General features: G+C 45.1%; 1 long non-coding RNA gene across 1 annotated transcript; it reads right to left on the bottom strand.

Annotated features, from left to right (window-relative positions):
• Nucleotides 1-13,593: 13,593 nt before the first annotated feature.
• On the bottom strand, nucleotides 13,594-18,846 carry LOC123149058 (uncharacterized). Its single transcript, XR_006474339.1, has 9 exons — nucleotides 18,719-18,846; nucleotides 18,510-18,610; nucleotides 15,377-15,445; nucleotides 14,984-15,289; nucleotides 14,664-14,748; nucleotides 14,498-14,569; nucleotides 14,330-14,382; nucleotides 14,144-14,229; nucleotides 13,594-14,021 (listed from the first exon to the last, which is right to left on the bottom strand). It is a non-coding gene; the product is annotated as an uncharacterized lncRNA (long non-coding RNA).
• Nucleotides 18,847-22,718: the final 3,872 nt, after the last annotated feature.

The following is a 22,718-nucleotide window of genomic DNA, read 5'->3' as shown; positions in this document are numbered from 1 at the left end:
TCTAGATCTTAAAAGCCCTGTAACTTTTTTCTGTTTGGTTTTTGAGGATTTTGAAAATGTTTAACGGGGTTCCCCCAGTTAAATTTGGATGTAACTTTTCGAGTAGATGATTTTTCATACAAAAAACTTTTTCATCCGAGTTAGTATGCAAAAGTTATGCCCATTTTTACAAATTCTCGAGAGATTTTGCAAATAATGTTAAAATTCATATTTGCAAATTTTCCCAACAACTAGACCACATATCACATGGGAAACTTATTTTCTTTTATTTTTTTGACATTTTCATCATTTTCTTTTATTTTTTTTAAAACTGAAAAGGCGATCCATGGGGGGGGTGTAGAGGCTGAAAATGGGACCTTTAGTAGCAGAGCGGTTTTTTACCCCCTCGCTACTACTATGGCACCACTTAGTAGTAGCGAGGGCTAAAAACCAACGCTACTACTATCAAACTTAGTAGTAGCAAGGTTTTAAAAACCCGCGCTACTACTATGGCATGTCCCGGGGGGCACGGTAGAGACCGCTTAGTAGTAGCGAGGGTTAGAAATCCGCGCTACTGCTATCAACTTAGTAGTAGCAAGGTTTAAAAACCTGCGCTACTCGTAAGTAGCAGTAGCGAGGGTTTTTAACCCTCACTACTAGTAACTTTCTGTGTATAGGCTTTTCCCTAGTAGTGTGAAGGAAATGTGCCCTAGAGGCAATAATAAGGTTATTATTTATTTCCTCATATCATGATAAATGTTTATTATTCATGCTAGAATTGTATTAACCGGAAACATGATACATGTGTGAATACATAGATAAACTTAAATGTCACTAGTATGCCTTTACTTGACTAGCTCATTAATCAAAGATGGTTATGTTTCCTAAACCATAGACATGTGTTGTCATTTGATTAACGGGATTACATCATTAGGAGAATGATGTGATTGACTTGACCCATTCCGTTAGCTTAGCACTTGATCGTTTAGTATGTTGCTATTGCTTTCTTCATGACTTATAAAAGTTCCTACAACTATGAGATTATGCAACTCCCGTTTACCGGAGGAACACTTTGTGTGCTACCAAACGTCACAACGTAGCTGGGTGATTATAAAGGAGCTCTACAGGTGTCTCCAAAGGTACATGTTGAGTTGGCGTATTTCGAGATTAGGTTTTGTCACTCCGATTGTCGGAGAGGTATGTCTGGGCCCTCTCGGTAATGCACATCACTATAAGCCTTGCAAGCAATGTAGCTAATGAGTTAGTTACGGAATGATGCATTACGTAACGAGTAAAGAGACTTGCCGGTAATGAGGTTGAACTAGGTATTGGATACCGACAATCGAATCTCGGGCAAGTAACATACCGATGATAAAGGGAACAACGTATGTTGTTATGCGGTTTTGACCGATAAAGATCTTCGTAGAATATGTAGGAACCAATATGAGCATCCAGGTTCCGCTATTGGTTATTGACCGGAAACGGTTCTCGGTCATGTCTACATAGTTCTCGAACCCGTAGGGTCCGCACGCTTAAGGTTTCGATGACAGTTATGTTGGGGAACGCAGTAATTTCAAAAAATTTCCTACGCACACGCAAGATCATGGTGATGGCATAGCAACGAGAGGGGAGAGTGTTGTCCACGTACCCTCGTAGACCGTAAGCGGAAGCGTTAGCACAACGCGGTTGATGTAGTCGTACGTCTTCACGATCCGACCGATCCAAGCACCGAACGTACGGCACCTCCGAGTTCAACACACGTTCAGCTCGATGACGATCCCCGGGCTCCGATCCAGCAAAGCTTCGGGGATGAGTTCCGTCAGCACGACGGCGTGGTGACGATGATGATGTTCTACCGGCGTAGGGCTTTGCCTAAGCTTCGCGACGATATGACCGAGGTGGAATATGGTGGAGGGGGGCACCGCACACGGCTAAGGAACGATCTGTAGATCAACTTGTGTGTCTATGGGGTGCCCCCCTGCCCCCGTATATAAAGGAGCCAGGGGGGAGGAGGCGGCCGGCCAAGGAGGGCGCGCCAAGGGGGGAGTCCTACTCCCACCGGGAGTAGGACTCCCTTCTTTCCTAGTTGGAATAGGAGAAGGGGGGAAAGAGGAGGAAGAGGGGAAGGAAAGGGGGGCGCCGCCCCCCTTCCCTTGTCCTATTCGGACTAGGAAGGGGAGGGGCGCGCGGTCCACTCCTGCCTCCTTCCCTCTTCTCCCTCGAGGCCCATGTAGGCCCAATAACCCCTCAGGGGGTTCCGGTAACCTCCCGGTGCTCCGGTAAAATGCTGATTTCACCCGGAACGATTCCGATGTCCAAATATAGGCTTCCAATATATCAATCTTTATGTCTAGACCATTTCGAGACTCCTCGTTACGTCCGTGATCACATCCGGGACTGTGAACAAACTTCGATACATCAAAACTTATAAACTCATAATAAAACTGTCATTGTAACGTTAAGCGTGCGGACCCTACGGGTTCGAGAACTATGTAGACATGACCTAGAACTATTCTCGGTCAATAACCAATAGCGGAACCTGGATGCTCATATTGGTTTCTACATATTCTACGAAGATCTTTATCGGTCAAACCGCATAACAACATACGTTGTTCCCTTTGTCATCGGTATGTTACTTGCCCGAGATTTGATCGTCGGTATCCAATACCTAGTTCAATCTCGTTACCGGCAAGTCTCTTTACTCGTTACGTAATGCATTATCCCATAACCAACTCATTGGTCACATTGCTTGCAAGGCTTATAGTGATGTGCATTATCGAGAGAGCCCAGAGATACCTCTCCGATAATCGGAGTGACAAAACCTAATCTCGAAATACGCCAACCCAACATGTACCTTTGGAGACACCTGTAGTACTCCTTTATAATCACCCAGTTACGTTGTGACATTTGGTAGCACCCAAAGTGTTCCTCCAGTAAACGGGAGTTGCATAATCTCATAGTTACAGGAACATGTATAAGTCATGAAGAAAGCAGTAGCAACATACTAAACGATCAAGTGCTAAGGCTAACGGAATGGGTCAAGTCAATCACATCATTCTCCTAATGATGTGATCCCGTTAATCAAATGACAACTCTTTTGTCCATGGTTAGGAAACATAACCATCTTTGATAAACGAGCTAGTCAAGTAGAGGCATACTAGTGACACTATGTATGTCTATGTATTCACACATGTATCATGTTTCCGGTTAATACAATTCTAGCATGAATAATAAACATTTATCATGAAATAAGGAAATAAATAATAACTTTATTATTGCCTCTAGGGCATATTTCCTTCAGTCTCCCACTTGCACTAGAGTCAATAATCTAGTTCACATCGCTATGTGATTTAACACCAATATTCACATCTGCGTGTGATTAATACCCATAGTTCACATCATCATGTGATCAACACCCAAAGGGTTTACTAGAGTCAATAATCTAGTTCACATCGCTATGTGATTAACACCCAAAAGAGTACTAAGGTATGATCATGTTTTGCTCGTGAGAGAAGCTTAGTCAATGGGTCTGTCATATTCAGAGCCGTATGTATTTCGCAAATATTCTACGTCCACAATGCTCTGCACGGAGCTACTCTAGCTAATTGCTCCAACTTTCAATATGTATCCAGATTGAGACTTAGAGTCATCTGGATTGGTGTAAAAGCTTGCATCATTGTAACTTTTACGACGGGCTCTTTTATCACCTCCATAATCGAGAAACATCTCCTTAGTCCTCACTAAGGATATTCTTGACCCATGTCCAGTGATCTACTTATTAGATCAAAATTGTATTCCTTTGCCAAACAGAGAAAGGTATACAATAGGTCTGGTTCACAGCATAGCATACTTTATAGAACCTGTGACTGAGGCATAGGGAATGCCTTTTCATTCTCTTTCTATTTTCTGCAATGGTCGGGTCTTGAGTCTTACTCAACTTCACACCTTGTAACACAGGCAAGAACTCCTTCTTTGACTGTTCCATTTTGAACTATTTCAAAAATTTATCAAGGTATGTACTCATTGAAAAAACTTATCAAGCGTCTTGATCTATCTATATAGATCTTGATGCTCAATGTGTAAGCAGCTTCACCGAGGTCTTGCTTTGAAAAACTCTTATTCAAGTATCCTTTCATGCTGTCCAGAATTTCCATATCGTTTCCAATTAACAATATGTCATCCACATATGATATTAGAAATGCTACAGAGCTCCCACTCACTTTCTTGTAAATACAGGCTTCTTCAAAAGTCTGTATAAAACCATATGCTTTGATCAACTCATCAAAGCGTATATTCTAACTCTGAGATGCTTGCACCAGTCCATAGATGGATCGCTGGAGCTTGCACAATTTGTTAGCACCTTTAGGATTGACAAAACCTTCTGGTTGCATCATATGCAACTCTTCTTTAATAAATCCATTAAGGAATGCAGTTTTGACATCCATTTGCCAGATTTCATAAAATGTGGCAATTGCTAACATGATTCGAACAGACTTAAGCATCGCTACAGTTGAGAAAATCTCATTGTAGTCAACATTTTGAACTTTGTCGAAAACCTTTTTGTGACAAGTCGAGCTTTGTAGATAGTAACACTACTATCAGTGTCCGTCTTCCTCTTGAAGATCCATTTATTTAACATGGCTTGCTGATCATCGAGCAAGTCAATCAAAGTCCATACTTTGTTCTCATACATGGATCATATCTCAGATTTTATGGCCTCCAGCCATTTTGCCGAATCTGGGCTCATCGTCGCTTCCTCATAGTTCATAGGTTCGCCATGGTCAAGTAACATGACTTCCAGAATAGGATTACCGTACCACTCTGGTGCGGATCTTACTCTGGAAGACCTACGAGGTTCTGTAGTAACTTGATCTGAAGTTTCATGATCATCATCATTAGCTTCCTCACTCATTGGTGTAGTGGTCACAGGAACAGATTTCTGTGATGAACTACTTTCAAATAAGGGAGCAGGTACTGTTACCTCATCAAGTTCTACTTTCCTCCCACTCACTTCTTTCGAGAGAAACTCCTTCTCTAGAAAGGATCCTGTTTTGCCTTTGGATTTGTGATAGAAGGAGTACCCAACAGTTTCCTTTGGGTATTCTATGAAGACGCACTTCTCCGATTTGGGTTCGAGCTTATTAGGTTGAAAATCCTTTTCATATAAGCATCGCAACTCAAAACTTTAAGAAACGACAGCTTAGGTTTATTGCTAAACCATAGTTCATATGGTGTCATCTCAACGGATTTAGATGGTGCCATATTTAAAGTGAATGCAGCTGTCTTTAATACATAACCCCAAAACAATAGTGGTAAATTGGTAAGATACATCATAGATCGCGCCATATCCAATAAAGTGCGGTTATGACGTTCGGACACACCATTACGTTGTGGTGTTCCATGTGGCGTGAGCTGTGAAACTATTCCACATAGTTTTATATGAAGGCCAAACTCATAACTAAATATTTGTCTCTGTGATCAAATCGTAGAAACTTTATTTTCTTGTTACGATGATTCTTCACTTCACTCTGAAATTCTTTGAACATTTCAAATGTTTCAGACTTGTGCTTCATTAAGTAGATATACTCATATCTGCTCAAATCATCTTGTGAAGGTCAGAAAATAACGATACCTGCCACGAGCATCAACACTCATTGGACCGCATACATCGGTATGTATTGTCTCCAATAAGTCAGTAGCTCGTTCCATTGTTCCGGAGAATGGAGTTTTAGTCATCTTGCCCAAAAGGCACGGTTCGCAAGCATCAAATGATTCATAACCAAGTGATTCCGAAAGTCCATCTTTATGGAGTTTCTTCATGCGCTTTACACCGATATGACCCAAACGGCAGTGCCACAAATAAGTTGCACTATCATTATCAACTTTGCATCTTTTGGCATCAATATTATGAATATGTGTATCACTACAATCGAGATCCAACAAACTATTTTTATTGGGTGTATGACCATCAAAGGTTTTATTCATTTAAAAAGAACAACAATTATTCTCTAATTTTAAATGAATAACCGTATTGCAATAAACATGATCAAATCATATTCATGCTCAACGCAAACGCCAAATAACATTTATTTAGGTTCAACACTAATCCCGAAAGTATAGGGAGTGTGCGATGATGATCATATCAATCTTGGAACCACTTCCAACACACATCGTCACTTCACCCTCAACTAGTTTCTGTTTATTCTGTAACTCCTGTTTCGAGTTACTAATCTTAGCAACCGAACAAGTATCAAAATACTCAGGGGCTACTATAAACACTAGTAAGGCACACATCAAACACATGTATATCAAATATACCTTTGTTCACTTTGCCATCCTTCTTATCCACCAAATATTTAGGGCATTTCCGCTTCCAGTGACCATTTCCTTTGCAGTGTAAGCACTCAGTTTCAGGCTTTGGTCCAGCTTTGGTCTTCTTCACGGGAGTGACAACTTGCTTGCCATTCTACTTGAAGTTCCCTTTCTTTCCCTTTGCCCTTTTCTTGAAACTAGTGGTCTTGTCAATCATCAACACTTGATGCTCTTTCTTGATTTCTACCTTCGTCGATTTCAACATCACGAAGAGCTCGGGAATCGTTTTCGTCATCCCTTGCATACTATAGTTCATCACAAAGTTCTACTAACTTGGTGATGGTGACTAGAGAATTCTGTCAATCACTATCTTATCTGGAAGATTAACTCCCACTTGATTCAAGCGATTGTAGTACCCAGACAATCTGAGCACATGCTCACTAGTTGAGCGATTCTCCTCCATCTTTTAGCCATAGAACTTGTTGGAGACTTCATATCTCTCAACTCGGGTATTTGCTTGAAATATTAACTTCAACTCCTGGAACATCTCATATGGTCCATGACGTTCAAAACGTCTTTGAAGTCCCGATTCTAAGCCGTTAAGCATGGTGCACAAAACTATCAAGTAGTCATCATATTGAGCTAGCCAAACGTTCATAACGTCTGCATCTGCTCCTGCAATAGGTCTGTCACCTAGCGGTACATTAAGGACATAATTCTTCTGTGCAGCAATGAGGATAAACCTCAGATCACGGATCCAATCCGCATCATTGCTACTAACATCTTTCAACACAATTTTCTCCAGGAACATATCAAAATAAACATATGAAAGCAACAACGCAAGCTATTGATCTACAACATAATTTGCAAAATACTACCAGGACTAAGTTCATGATAAATTAAAGTTCAATTAATCATATTACTTAAGAACTCCCACTTAGACAGACATCTCTCTAGTCATCTAAGTGATCACGTGATCCAAATCAACTAAACCATGTCCGATCATCACGTGAGATGGAGTAGTTTTCAATGGTGAACATCACTATGTTGATCATATCTACTATATGATTCACGCTCGACCTTTCGGTCTCCGTGTTCCGAGGCCATATCTGTATATGCTAGGCTCGTCAAGTTTAACCCGAGTATTCCGCGTGTGCAACTGTTTTGCACCCGTTGTATTTGAACGTAGAGCCTATCACACCCGATCATCACGTGGTGTCTCAGCACGAAGAACTTTCGCAACGGTGCATACTCAGGGAGAACACTTCTTGATAATTAGTGAGATATCATCTTAAAATGCTACCGTCAAACAAAACAGAATAAGATGTATAACAGATAAACATCATATGCAATCAAAATATGTGACATGATATGGCCATGATCATCTTGCGCCTTTGATCTCCATCTCCAAAGTACTATCATGATCTCTATCGTTACCGGCACGACACCATGATCTTCATCATCTTGATCTATATCAATGTGTCGTCACATGGTCGTCTCGCCAACTATTGCTATCGCATAGCGATAAAGTAAAGCAATTATTTGGCACTTGCATCTTATGCAACAAAGAGACAACCATAGGGCTTCTGCCAGTTGCCGATAACTTCAACAAAACATGATCATCTCATACAACAACTTATATCTCATCACGTCTTGACCATATCACATCACAACATGCCCTGCAAAAACAAGTTAGACGTCCTCTACTTTGTTGTTGCAAATTTTACGTGGCTGCTACGGGCTGAGCAAGAACCGTTCTTACCTACGCATCAAAACCACAACGATAGTTTGTCAAGTTGGTGCTGTTTTATCCTTCGCAAGGACCGGGCGTAGCCACACTCGATTCAACTAAAGTTGGAGAAACTGACACCCGCCAGCCACCTGTGTGCAAAGCACGTCGGTAGAACCAGTCTCGCGTAAGCGTACGCGTAATGTCGGTCCGGGCCGCTTCATCCAACAATACCGCCGAACCAAAGTATGACATGCTGGTAAGCAGTATGACTTATATCGCCCACAACTCACTTGTGTTCTACTCGTGCATATAACATCTACACATAAAACCTAGGCTCGGATGCCACTGTTGGGGAACATAGTAATTTCAAAAAAATTCCTATGCACACGCAAGATCATGGTGATGGCATAGCAACGAGAGGGGAGAGTGTTGTCCACGTACCCTCGTAGACCGTAAGCGGAAGTGTTAGCACAACACGGTTGATGTAGTCGTACGTCTTCACGATCCGACCGATCCAAGCACCGAACATACGGCACCTCCGAGTTCAGCACACGTTCAGCTCGATGACGATCCCCGGGCTCCGATCCAGCAAAGCTTCGGGGATGAGTTCCGTCAGCACGACGGCGTGGTGACGATGATGATGTTATACCGGTGCAGGGCTTCGCCTAAGCTTCGCGATGATATGTCCGAGGTGGAATATGGTGGAGGGGGGCACCGCACACGGCTAAGGAACGATTCGTAGATCAACTTGTGTGTCTATGGGGTGCCCCCCCCCCCCGCCCCCGTATATAAAGGAGCCAGGGAGGAGGAGGCGGCCGGCCAAGGAGGGCGCGCCAAGGGGGGAGTCCTACTCCCACCGGGAGTAGGACTCCCTTCTTTCCTAGTTGGAATAGGAGAAGGGGGGAAAGAGGAGGAAGAGGGGAAGGAAAGGGGGGGCGCCGCCCCCTTCCCTTGTCCTATTCGGACTAGGAAGGGGAGGGGCGCGCGGCCCCCTCCTGCCTCCTTCCCTCTTCTCCCTCGAGGCCCATGTAGGCCCAATAACCCCCCGGGGGGTTCCGGTAACCTCCCGGTGCTCCGGTAAAATGCCGATTTCACCCGGAACGATTCCGATGTCCAAATATAGGCTTCTAATATATCAATCTTTATGTCTCAACCATTTCGAGACTCCTCGTTACGTCCGTGATCACATCCGGGACTCTGAACAAACTTCGGTACATCAAAACTTATAAACTCATAATAAAACTGTCATCGTAACGTTAAGCGTGCGGACCCTACGGGTTCGAGAACTATGTAGACATGACCTAGAACTATTCTCGGTCAATAACCAATAGCGGAACCTGGATGCTCATATTGGTTCCTACATATTCTACGAAGATCTTTATCGGTCAAACCGCATAACGACATACGTTGTTCCCTTTGTCATCGGTATGTTACTTGCCCGAGATTTGATCGTCGGTATCCAATACCTAGTTCAATCTCGTTACCGGCAAGTCTCTTTACTCGTTACGTAATGCATCATCCCGTAACCAACTCATTGGTCACATTGCTTGCAAGGCTTATAGTGATGTGCATTACCGAGAGGGCCCAGAGATACCTCTCCGATAATCGGAGTGACAAAACCTAATCTCGAAATACGCCAACCCAACATGTACCTTTGAAGACACCTGTAGTACTCCTTTATAATCACCCTGTTACGTTGTGACGTTTGGTAGCACCCAAAGTGTTCCTCCAGTAAACGGGAGTTGCATAATCTCATAGTTACAGGAACATGTATAAGTCATGAAGAAAGCAGTAGCAACATACTAAACGATCAAGTGCTAAGGCTAACGGAATGGGTCAAGTCAATCACATCATTCTCCTAATGATGTGATCCCGTTAATCAAATGACAACTCTTTTGTCCATGGTTAGGAAACATAACCATCTTTGATAAACGAGCTAGTCAAGTAGAGGCATACTAGTGACACTATGTATGTCTATGTATTCACACATGTATCATGTTTCCGGTTAATACAATTCTAGCATGAATAATAAACATTTATCATGAAATAAGGAAATAAATAATAACTTTATTATTGCCTCTAGGGCATATTTCCTTCCAGTTATATTATGAGTTTATGAGTTTTGATGTACCAAAGGTTGTTCGGAGCCCTGGATGTGATTACGGACATGATGAGGAGTCTCGAAATGGTCGAGACATGAAGATTGATATATTGGAAGCCTATATTTGGATATCGGAAGTGTTCCGGGTGAAATCGGGATTTTACCAGAGTACCAAGAGGTTACCGGAACCCCCCGGGAGCTTAATGGGCCTACATGGGCCTTAGTGGAAATAGAGGGCAGCAAGGGGAGTGTGGGGGGCGCCCCCCCCCCCCCCAAGCCCAAACTGAGTTGGTTTGGGGCAAGGGGGTCGGCCCCCCTCTTTCCTTCTCCTCCTCTCCCTTTCCTTCCCCCTCTCCTAGTCCAACAAGGAAGGAGGGAGTCCTACTCCCGGTGGGAGTAGGACTCCCCATGCCCCCCCCTCCTAGGCCGGCCGCCCCCTCCTCCCTTGCTCCTTTATATACGGGGGGCACCTCTAGACACAACAATTGATCTCTTGATCTCTTAGCCGTGTGCGGTGCCCCCCTCCACCATAGTCCTCCTCGATAATATTGTAGCGGTGCTTAGGCGAAGCCCTGCGACGGTAGAATATCAAGATCGTCACCACGCCGTCATGCTGATGAAACTCTCCCTTGACACTCGGCTAGATCGGAGTTCGAGGGACGTCATCGAGCTGAACGTGTGTTAGAACTCGGAGGTGCCGTAGTTTCGGTGCTTGATCGGTCGGGCCGTGAAGACGTACGACTACATCAACCGCGTTGTGCTAACGCTTCCGCTTTCGGTCTACGAGGGTACGTGGACACACTCTCCCCTCTCGTTGCTCTGCATCACCATGATCTTGCGTGTGCATACGATTTTTTTTGAAATTACTACGTTCCCCAACACAACTAATGCTCCACCCAAGACAGATATCCATCATGCATCTCAAAGTATTAAATTCATGTCAAACAAAGCATTGTAATAAGCATGATGACATAATGTAAACAGTAAAACCACCATCTAAGAGTGATAAACAAACCATCTTTTTATCATTAATAGCAACAATACAATACGTATAGTCATTGGGGTAGATCACCGCAAGATTAAACTCACTACCATGCACAACTCTCTCTGAAGAACTACCTATCAATTGTTGCCATAGATGACAAATAAATCTGAAAGCATAGGTGGCTACTTAATTATACAACAAAGAAACTTCATAAGATTCAATATAATTCAATGACCAAACTGATCATAAAGAGAAAATTCATCATATCTCAACAAACACAACCACCGATTAGATCATATTCATCCCGATCATGTGAGGCAGCTAATTGAATCAGAAGGGAGAGAGGATTCCATCTAGCTACTGCTATGGACCCTAAGCTCCTAAGGAAACTACTCAAGCATGGTCATGGTGGCAGCAAGGTCGATGAAGATGGCTCTAGTGATGGATTCACTGTTCGGCGGGATACCAGAACATGCCTCCAGATTGAATCTCCCTGGAACATGAACTTGCGGTGGCGGGAAAAATCACGAGAAAATGGTACTGATGGTTTCTCGAATTATGGGTTTTATATGCGGAAGAAATGATGTAAGGCGGTGCACAGGGGCCCACACGGCAAAGCCACACGGGTGGTCCCCTGGTCGCTCCGCTAGGCCGCGTGAAGGCCAGGGTCCCCCTGGCCCATCCCGACAACTCTTGGTATCCTCTGGACTTGAAAAAAATCCCTGGTGTTTTTGGAGGTCCGTAGATATGGATTTTTCTGGAAAGTCAAAAGCAAGCAGAAAAATGCAACTAGCTCTGGACACCGAATTAACAGGTTAGCCCAGAAAAAATGATAAAATTGCTATAAAAAGTATCCGAAAGTGGTATTATAATAACATGAAACAATCAAAAATTATAAATACATTTCAGATGTATCATGGTGCAGGTCGAGGTTGGAACACATATGTCCCTAGGAAGCACTTGTCGGGTGGTGCGGGTCTCGAAGATGAGGATGAGGATCTTGATGACTCTCGGCTGCGAGGCCCTTGAAGCCACTAGCAAAAGGAGAGGAGGACAGGAACAATGGTGGGTGGTGGGACTGCAGCAAGGAAGAAGTTAGACCTCTCTGATGTGGATTTTGAAAGGAAAGAATGCTACTACTTCGCGCGTGCAGGGGTGGGGGGATAGGGTTGAGGGGATTCAATTAATATAATATCAACTCATTAAAGGAAATTGAGGGCATGTTTAGTTCAATGAATATGTTTCATTGAAAACCCTATCTGTTACGCATAGCCCTATTGGGTATTTTAGTGGGGGGTGACGGAACCAAATGCATCAAAGAGCATGGTTGCCAGTTCATTGCCACTATGGGGAGGGAATGCTATTCCACTCGCCCCCGCGAGTGTATGTGTCACCGAAGGAACGTAAGAGAGCAAAGAAAGGGATTCCCGAGCAAGTCAGTTACATCAGAAGTTGAATTGGCCGGTGGCCTCCGTTGAGGAGGAACGAGCAATGAATACCCTATGTTGGAACTGTCGCGGATTGGGAGATCCCGCGGGGTACATGAGTTGCGCGACCTTGCATGAGATTGTGCATTGACGGTACTTTGTGTTGTGGAGACTCAGATTGTAAGGTATCATCTGGCCTTTTCGCAAAGGTGTGACCCTGAGTTATCGAATCCGCGAGAGGATGTGCACTACGATAAAGACTCTAACAAGTCTTTGTTAACAAATTCATTTGTCCAACCGTCCCTTATTATCTCAGTTAATAAGAATAAATATATTCGGGCAAACCGTCCCTTATTATCTTGGTTAATAAGAATAAATATTCGGGCAAAAACGTTGGGTGTTTAATGACTACATCGATCCTCAAGGATTGGCTTTCCGCAACCATACTAAATCTTTCGGTCACTTGTGTTCATAATAGCATTCGCTCCTTACCTTCTTCTTGATCGATCTCCGGGATTCTGGGTACCCGCGGGGCCTTAGAACGAGAAAGAGACAAGAGACAACTCTGTTGCAATCGAGCACATACATGACTATATATAAATATTCAAAGTCATTTCATCGATCCTTTGTACAAATACATCGGGTTGCTAGGCTATGCCTCAACCCATTGCCTTATCAAATTACCCACCATCTTGTTACTACCACAACTTAACTTTTTTTGGGGTTTTCCTAGAACATTCACCATTCGCAAATAGACTTTTTAATAAGACTAGTAGACTGCCCATGCGATGCCACGGGCAAAAAATGAATATGTAAACAATGCTCATTTTGAACCTGTTGGAGCGGTAGCACCACATTGGGTGCGCCTGATACTTTCGCCCAAAACACTGCGTGCGCCAAGCAGGTAGGCCTCATAGCTTTCCGGACATGCCTTGCCCGTAACACTACAAAGAGTGCATGCTTCGTGCTGAATTTAGTCGGTGGAGCAAAAATGAAGGCTTACTGAACCAAATGGAACCCAATATCTAAGATGTCATTCTTGTGTAACTGGTCTATACAAAGAATAACCATATCACTTCATACTACCAGAATATGCAAAGTTGCAAACCATATTCATACTACCAGAATCCTCTTCAAGTATAAGAGAAATCCTTTGCAAGACTGTGCATGTATAAGAACGAACTGAAGCACCCATTTCCGGGCAGCATAACCGATGACGGCAACTATTCTTATGCGACTCAGAAGTATATATATGTTCTAAAGTGTATCAGCCTGATCAATCTAGGTCCACTGGAGCCCCCTGAGGGCTGAGGAACATGGAGTTTTCGCCGTGCTTGCTTCGAGTAACCAACCATTACAAGGAATCTACAGGAACCTGGCTGTGCTTTACAGTGGGAGATATCTCAACAGGAGGTGACTTGAGGATGGTAAGAAAGTAAGGTGACTTGCATCATGCTCTGGTATGTCTCAAGCCTACTGTCATCACTGCACAAAAGGAGCACATCACCTGGATTAGTTGCTTATCCCTGAACAGATTGGGGCAGACACACACATAATTAACCTATGATTTCTCTCAACAAACTACGCAAGTGGAAGCACAAACTTACCCCGATTCTTATTTGCTTGTTGGAACCTGAGCCTCCGGCGTCACTTGTGCCACCCGTACCTCCCGGTCCAGCATTGGACTTATCAGCTGCTTTGTACATGCAGAGCAACAGAGATATACACTAGCATGATTATCCAAGCTACGAATGAAACAACACACATAAAAGAAGAAAGTGTCATGCACACACCCTCTTTCATCCCGTAGCCATTATCACACCCGATGCATACACCCTTTCAGTTTCTTCAAAACAAGAACCAACTAGCCTCAGTCAGGATCAGAGAAAGAATAAGCATGTCTAGTCTTTTGCAAAGGAGATAATGCTGACACGAATACACAGGAAGGAAGGACCGTGCACCTTGTTGCAACCGCAGGCTCCAGTTTTGCAGTTTTTGGTTTTGCACGCGCACTCCACGTAATCCTCGTCGGCCTGGAATAAGTGCAACATATTTGTTTCAGGTTCTTGGCAAACACCAGAGCAGCACGGTGTTCATGAATGCAGTGCCCTCTAACGAATATCTTACCAGCCAATCATCGTTGTTCTCGCAGTCATAGCACTTGCAGCGTCCCATAATGCAACTCAAACCCTCCCTGAAACATGTGCATTGGCTGCACGCAATATATCAAGCAACAGTTAGATGGCAGCTTTGGACAACTAATATACCACTTAACTACTACTCCCTCCGTCCGGAAATACTTGTCGGAGAAATTAATAAAAATGGATGTATGTAGAACTAAAATACGTCTAGATACATCCATCTTTCCGATGAGTATTTCCGGACGGAGGGAGTAGTTGACTGGATACATCTGGTTCAGATAATTCAGCCACTGTGTTTGAACATACCAGTTTAGGCATTTGGTAAAGCTGCAGTTGCACTTCACCACTGCCTCTGGCTTTGGCACCGCCGCAGTAGAAGAGCTCGGGGCAAGTGGTTGTGGTTGAGTGATACCTTGGGCAGTAGAAGAGCTCGGGGCAAGCGGTTCTGTTTGAGCAGTATCTTGGGCAGCAGAAGAGCCAGAGGCAAGCGTTGGGGTGGTACCTTGGGCAGCAGCCGGGTTGATTGTTCCAAGAGACAAGTCTTTCTGGCAGTCACCACCGCAGTTGCATCCCGAACAGCATAACGCATTCCTTATTAAACAGTCACAAGTGCTGCACATAACAAAGCAATTAGCCTTAACCAGCTGACTGGATAGATCAGGTTCAGGTCATTCTAAATGTGTGCGCTTGTACACATACCCTTGGAAACACTTGTTGGGGCAGTTGCAAGTTGTCTGCGACATTGTGGACACCAATGACGAGGTATCTCTGCAACGCGATGCATAATTTTGTAAGTATGTAGTATCGAACAGATGGTACTTGATTGGGAGATAAATCGATTCAGTCATTCGATCAGCTCTAGTTTTTTTTTTTTTTGCCCGTAAAACAAAACTAGTACAAATCAAAAGTGAAGAAAAAGAACTGTTTCTGTTCAGCTACACAATTTGTGAAGGAGGCACCAACTTGTCAACAATTCATTATTGCAAAGAAGAACAACTAACTCAAACAATTCACTAGAACTAATTCTGGACGACACATACCATCGACATTCAGGTTCAGCTTTCATCATCACAAAGCAGCAAAGCATCGAAAGCACATCAAGAATCTTTCTTGGGAACAAACAAAATAGGAAGTACTAGTATACTCCATGCAGTAAGTTAATTCCAACAGAACATCCCACAGCACAGCCCATCTTACAGCAGTCTGCATACAGGTTGGGCTAGGCAACGCACTGAAAACACGTCAGCTGAAATTGCATGCCACTCAGTAAGAAGATCACGAGAGGTCAAACAATCTGCTGCCATATCTGCTCAGAATACAGTAACGGACAAAACAGTCGTCGCACCATTAGCAAGCACTCACGAACCACCCCAGCAACTAAGAACTGAAGTAAACTATATATTATAGCAGATGAACCAACTAGTACTTGACTAATTAATTTTGTGGAATCAACTGAATATTGACACTCAGCAAGGGCAGAGATAAATATAAAGGGCTCAGCAACCAATTTTGCTCAGAAACTAAATCAGAGGGATTCTTTTTCTGAGAATGCGCTAACAAACAAAACAGTTGGTACGATTTTTTGCTGAGAATATGGTAACAAACAAAAGAGTTGGTCGCACCATTAACAATCATTCATGAGTTACACAAATAACTAAGAACGCAAGTAAACTATATATTATAGCAGATGGATCTCAACATCAGCAGATGCAATAAATACATATGGTTTAGAGCAGGAACCAAATTTTTTTAATAAAATGTAATAGTTCATTAATTATGCATCCAAATGCACCATGCCCATAGAATTTACAGACCATACTCAACAATGAACTAGAGCTAATTCGGGAGAACACACGCGCGCAATCTTGTCTAGGCAGAAAATACATGCATCCACCTACACGGTTGGCGTATGAAATAGGCCAGCATTTTACACCGTAGGTTGTATGCTGCATTCGACGCAATGCAAGACAAATGTCAATCAAAAGAAGATGAATGCTTGCCTGGAGAATCGGAGCTAATTAACTTTGTGAAAGCATCCGTATCCTAGAAAACACCCAGTACTTAACACTCAGCCAAGGTTGACAGATATATAATGGGTTCAGCAACCAATTTTGCTCAGAAACTAACAAAATCAGAATGATTTTTTGCTCAGAATACCTAACAAACAATACAGTAGGTGGCACCCTTAGCAAGCATTGATGAATCATACCAGTAACTTAGAAAGCAAGTAAATACAAATGCATCAGCAGATGATTGAAATACAAATGCATCCGAATGCAAGGCAGACAGAACCTGTCATCGTAAGGGAACATCATACAGCACAGCTCATCTTACAGCAATGTGCACACAAATTGGGCTAAGCAACGCAATAAGAAAAAGTCAAGTAAAATTGCATGTCACACGGTAAATAAATCACCATAGCACTAAGCAATCAGTTGCAATATCTGCTCCCCTGCTGATCCATCCAATATTGGCATGATTCACGAATCACAGCACATAACATAAGAACTCAAGTAATAACTAATAACTTAGAAAGTGAGTAAACTAGCAAATGAATCTCAACATCAGCAGGTGACTCAGGTACAAATGTAACCGAATGCAGGAAATACAGAGTCTATCATCATAAAGGAACATCACACAACACAGCTCACCCTACAGCAATGTGCATACAAATTGGGTTAAGCAACGCACTAAAAACAAGTCAAGTGAAATAACATGCCTCTCAGTAAGAAGATCACCAGAGCGCAAGCAATCACTTGCAATATCTGCTTGGAATAAAGTCACAAACAAAACAGCCGTGCCGCCATCGGCAAGCATTCATGAATCGCAACAATAAGTAAGAACGCAAGCAATATAATTACTCAACAATGAACTAGAACTAATTCGGGAGAACACGCGCTCAATCATGTCTAGGCAGAAAATACATGTATCCACCTACACACTTGGCATATGAAATAAGCCAGCATTTTACACCGTAGGTTGCATACTGCATTCGACGCAATGCAAGATGAATGCCAATCAAAAGAAGATGAATGCTTGCCTGGAGAATTGAAACTAATTAACTTTTTTAAAGCATCTGTATCCTAGAAACCACCTAGTACTTAACACTCAGCAAGGGTTGACAGATATATAATGGGTTCAGCAACCAATTTGGCTCAGAAACTAACAAAATCAGAAAGATTTTTCGCTCAGAACACGCTAACAAGCATTCATGAATCACACCAGTAAGTAAGAATATGAGTAAACTAGCAGTTAGCAAATGAATCTCAATTAAAAATGCATCCGAATGCAAGGCAGACAGAACCTGTCATCGTAAAGGAACATCATACAGCACAGCTCATCTTACAGCGATGGCACACAAATTGGGCTAAGCAACGCACTAAGAACAAGTCAAGTAAAATCTCATGCCACTCGGTAAACAGATCACCATAGCACTAAGCAATCGGTTGAAATATCTGCTCGGAATACGCTAGCACAGATTGGCATGATTCACGAATCACAGCACATAACTGAAGAACTCAAGTAATATGATACCTGCAGTGAAAACTAAGAACAGAACAGCCGGGAGCCTGGGACGCGAATCCCGGCCAAAATCCCCATCCCAAATCCCGGCCAAAATTTGCAGAAACGATCTGTCGGCCAAGAGCAGTTCGCAGGGAAACATTCCCGGCCAAAATCCCGACCCCGAATGCGAACGTCGGCCGAGGGACGTACGGCGCCCGGGCGGAAGCGCGGGCCCTCCGTCCCGTCGATTAACTGCTGACTAGGATGGCGCTGCTGCGGGAGTCGGGGAGGGGGGAGGGGGAGGGAGGTGAGGGCGCGCGCTTCTCACCTGCACCTGCGGGCGTGCGGAAGCGGGAGGAGCGTCGGATTCCGCGGCGAGGGAGTCGCCGAGCTCGCCGGAGAGGAGGTCAGAGGCGGCGGGGCCTGCGGCTGCGACGAACAACGGAACGGGGGAAATGCTCGTCAGCTCTGCTTGGTGAAGCACAAAACCCTAGGCGGGGGAGGCGGAGGGGAGGGGAGGGGCGGGTGGAGGCTGACCTGCGGCCGGAGACGCGACCGACGGCGACGCCGACGCCGGCAGCGGGAAGGTGGCCGGCTTCCCCTCCCGCGAAGCAAAGCAGCACCGCCTCCTCCGCGGCTCTGCCTCGGCTATAAACCAAAGGAGGAGCCTTCGTTGGTTGGGCTGGGCTCGGATTCCCCGCAGCAAACTACTAGGCCGGCCTTGATGGAAGGAGACCCGGCCCAAGACCATCCTATCTCTCTCAAAAGTTCCTCAAAAATAAAAATAAAACTCTCTGAAAAAATAAATCCAAATCCTAAGTTTTCGACAATTTTTTAAATGTGAACTACTCCCTCTATTCCTAAATATTTATCTTTCTAGAGATCTCGACAAGTGACTACATATGAAGCAAAATGAGTGAATCTACACTCTCATCCTACTACCGGGTGTAGTTACACTCATTTCTCATATACTACCATGTGGTAGTATATACTCTACTTTATTACTTTTAGTATGCTCATATATTATATCTAAGATACTCCAAAGCGAATTATGTGAAAAAATTGCATGTGAGCCTATGTTTTTATAATATTTGTGAAATACGTACATATTTGTACGTAAAAAGGAGTATGCTCAAAATATACTATATACTACATAAAAATAGTATATATACTACCTAAACATTATTATATAAGAATGTTTAGGTAGTATATATACTACTTTGTTGGTAGTAAGTATCATATTTTTTGCATACTCTATTTCGCGTATAAATATGTATGTATTCCACAAATACAATAAAACCATGAGCTCACTTGCAATTTTTTCATATAACTCACTTTGGAGTATCTTATATATAGTATATTAACATATTAAAAATAATAAAATAGAGTATATACTACCACATGGTAGTATATGAGAAATGGGTGTAGCTACACCCGTTAGTAGGATGCATTTTCCCTATATATATATATATATATATATATATATATATATATATATATGTGTGTGTGTGTGTGTGTGTGTGTGTATGTATGTATGTATGTATGTGGTAGTCTATTTGAAATCTTTAAAAAAACAAACATTTAAGAACGGAGGGAGTATTAAATTAGAGTGAATTAAAATATATTTTTTTCGTGATTGGTTGATCTTAGCTAGTGGTGACTAGGAGTTGATTGATATTGTGGCTCAAAATAATTCCGGCGACTAGGAGTAAGATTGAATTGATTGATATTATGGTGAGTAGGAGTTGATTAAATTGAGTCATCTTAGCTAGTGATGAAATTCCGGTGAGCTACTCCACCCCGAGCCCCGACCTCACCACCGTTCGGTCCCTCGCTAATAGCGCATTGTCTGGACACCAAGCGCACCCCCTCCCCGGTAAAATGTCCACAACGACACCCGAGTCGCGTCGTCATCACACCATTGATTCCGGCAAGGTAAGCATCATTTTGGCTTTGCTGTTGTGACCCTCATGTTCGTCATGACCGACCACACACCCTGACCAAATTGCCTGACCAGGAGTGCTCGGAATCGAGTTGGGTGACCACACCCGAAGCTTGCTGACGAGCACGCAACTTGGGCGAGCCGTAGCCATCACCTCTGCCATGGACCCCCGAGCTCTCCAACTATTAGCCCCCCAGGTTAGATAGAATTATTTGCTAAACGCCAGACAAAACTTCTCATCTCAGCAGGAATGTTGGCCCTCCACAACTTGATCCATTGATTCTGAGAACCTCTAGTATCTGAATGACTTGACCGGTTCTCTAACACTATTGGAATCAGATAATTTGCCGTCGGCTTATTCTTTGCCGTCAGCTCACAAAAAACGGACAGCAAAGAACTGGCTGATGGCAAAGATGTAGTTTGCCGTCAGCCAGTTCTTTGTGGTTGGCTAGCTGACGGCGGAAGCTACTTTGTCGTCTGCTAGCCGACGGCAAAGAAGTTCGTGGGTCCAGCGGAGGGCGGATATCCTGACGGCCCATCTCCCCCCCACCTCTTTGATGTCCGCTAGCTGACGGCAAAGTATCTTTGCCATCAGCTAGCGGACGGCAAACAAAAATCTACCTAACGGCGCTAATGCCCTGCCCCCACCCCTCCTCTCTCTCTCTCTCTCTCCCCCCACCCCCTCCTCACTCTCTTATCTCTCTATCTCCCACCCCGCCTCCTCTCACTCTGTCTCCCACCCCCTTCTCTCTCTCCTCGACCGCACCCCGACGCCGCCCCGACCTCATGCCGCCCCGACCCGCCGCCCGCCGCTAAGGCCCCCCGGCTCCACGCCCCTCCCCCCCCCCCGACGCCCGCCGCTCCTGCACGTCGCCCTGGTGTCCCACACAACTCCCCTCCCCCGACGTCCCGCCGCTCCTGCACGCCGCCGGCCTCCTCGAGCTCTCCGGTATTATTTTAAACAAACACATATTTTCTCATTGCATTTTCATTCAACATATATAGATATATTTTACATAGTCCAACATAATTAAAACTTAGAACGACATTAATCATCGTCACTAGCTGCTAGCAGGTCGATCAGGACGGCGCCTTCACTCTAACCGCCGTCTTTGCTGCTGCTGTCATCCCAGTCAACGGGGTCATCGTCCTACTGCTCCATCGCCGCTGGCGCCGCCTCCTAGTCCTCCGTCGGCGCCATCATGGCCTCCTCTGCCGCCATGGGTGCGGCGGCTTTGATTGCGGCCGCTATCTCGGCGGCCTCCCTCGCAGCAGCAGCTGCCGCCGCCGCTTCCGATGCCTGTAGGGCGACGTGCCAACCCAGAGTGTCATCCGGATCACCATCCTCGTGGAGGACCACTTGTTCCGGCGGCAGCTCCACGGAGGGGGGAACGGCCGGTGCGCGTCGGGCGCAGCTGCCGGGGGTGCTGGCTGGCGGGCAGCTCCATGACAGCGCCCCCGTGGGGTTGGGTCGTGCACTGGTGCCGGGTGCTAAGGCGGCCGCTCGCGCCAGTGAGGTCGGGGGTGATGCCGACCGCCTCCAGCCGAAAGGCGGCGATAACGTCGTCGTAGACCTTGCCTTTCCAGATGGCATGACGGCCTAGCTATGATGTTGTGGCGGTCGCCAATGTGGGTCCGGAGCTCCTCCTTCATCGCGCCAGGGCCGAGCGTCGGATAGCCGTCCGCGCTGATCTTCCACTGTCGGGGAAGACGGCAGCCCTGCGGCATGAGGAGGTCGTACCGGCACAGCTCCGCCGTCTCCGGATTGTCGAGGCTCGGCGGCCAGGAGCTCGGGGCGTCGTTGTCGCCGCCGGGGCTGCTGCTCCCGCGGTGGTAGGACATCACCGGCGCTGTGTTGGTTTTCTCGTCGGAGGCAGGACGTGGGGTGTGAGGTCGGGGTGGGGGGGAGGGGCAGCGCCGAGGCGGGGTCTTATAGCCATTCGGGCGACGGGAGGTGGGCGGCCGACATTACTGCTGATTAATGCCAGTGCCTCGGGACGGGACGCGACGATGGGACGGGACGGCGGGGGGTGGAAGGCGAGGCGGCCGTCGACGGGACGGGGCATCGGAGGTGGCAGACAACGCAGTTTGACCGGGCGACGTGTGTTGTTTTGACCGAACAACGCGGTTGGACGCCACACATCACGCTGGGTACGTGGGGTGACGTCACGTTTTGTCGTCAACTGGAAGATGGCAAATCCTCCCGAGCTAACGTCTCTTTTTTGTCATCCAAGTTCTTTGCCGTCTGCCACCGATGACAAAGGGCCTTTGCCATCCGCTTTGTGGAAGCAGACGGCAAAGAACCTGTTTACCGCCACTCTCTTTCCCGGGCAGGTTTTCCATCGGTGGCAGACAGCAAAGAGGTTTGCCATCCTCTTTCGGTGCCTTTGTCGTCCGCCATGGTAGACGAAAAATAAGTTGATTCCTGTAGTGTAACCAATCTTCCCTCCGACACTTCGTATCCACAAGTAGCTGTTGGCCGACTTCACCAAGAAGTTACCTGACCGTTCATAGTTCCAGGCCCAACAGTCTTCTGTTGCAATTATCCTCAGAGGTAGCTGCTTCCTGACTTCACCGAGAAGTTACCTGACCGTT

This window comes from Triticum aestivum, chromosome 1B (assembly GCF_018294505.1).
Source record: "Triticum aestivum cultivar Chinese Spring chromosome 1B, IWGSC CS RefSeq v2.1, whole genome shotgun sequence".
Lineage (NCBI taxonomy): Eukaryota > Viridiplantae > Streptophyta > Magnoliopsida > Poales > Poaceae > Triticum > Triticum aestivum.
The sequence above is the reverse complement of the archived record's forward strand: the minus strand, read 5'-3'. Positions and strand labels throughout refer to the sequence as shown.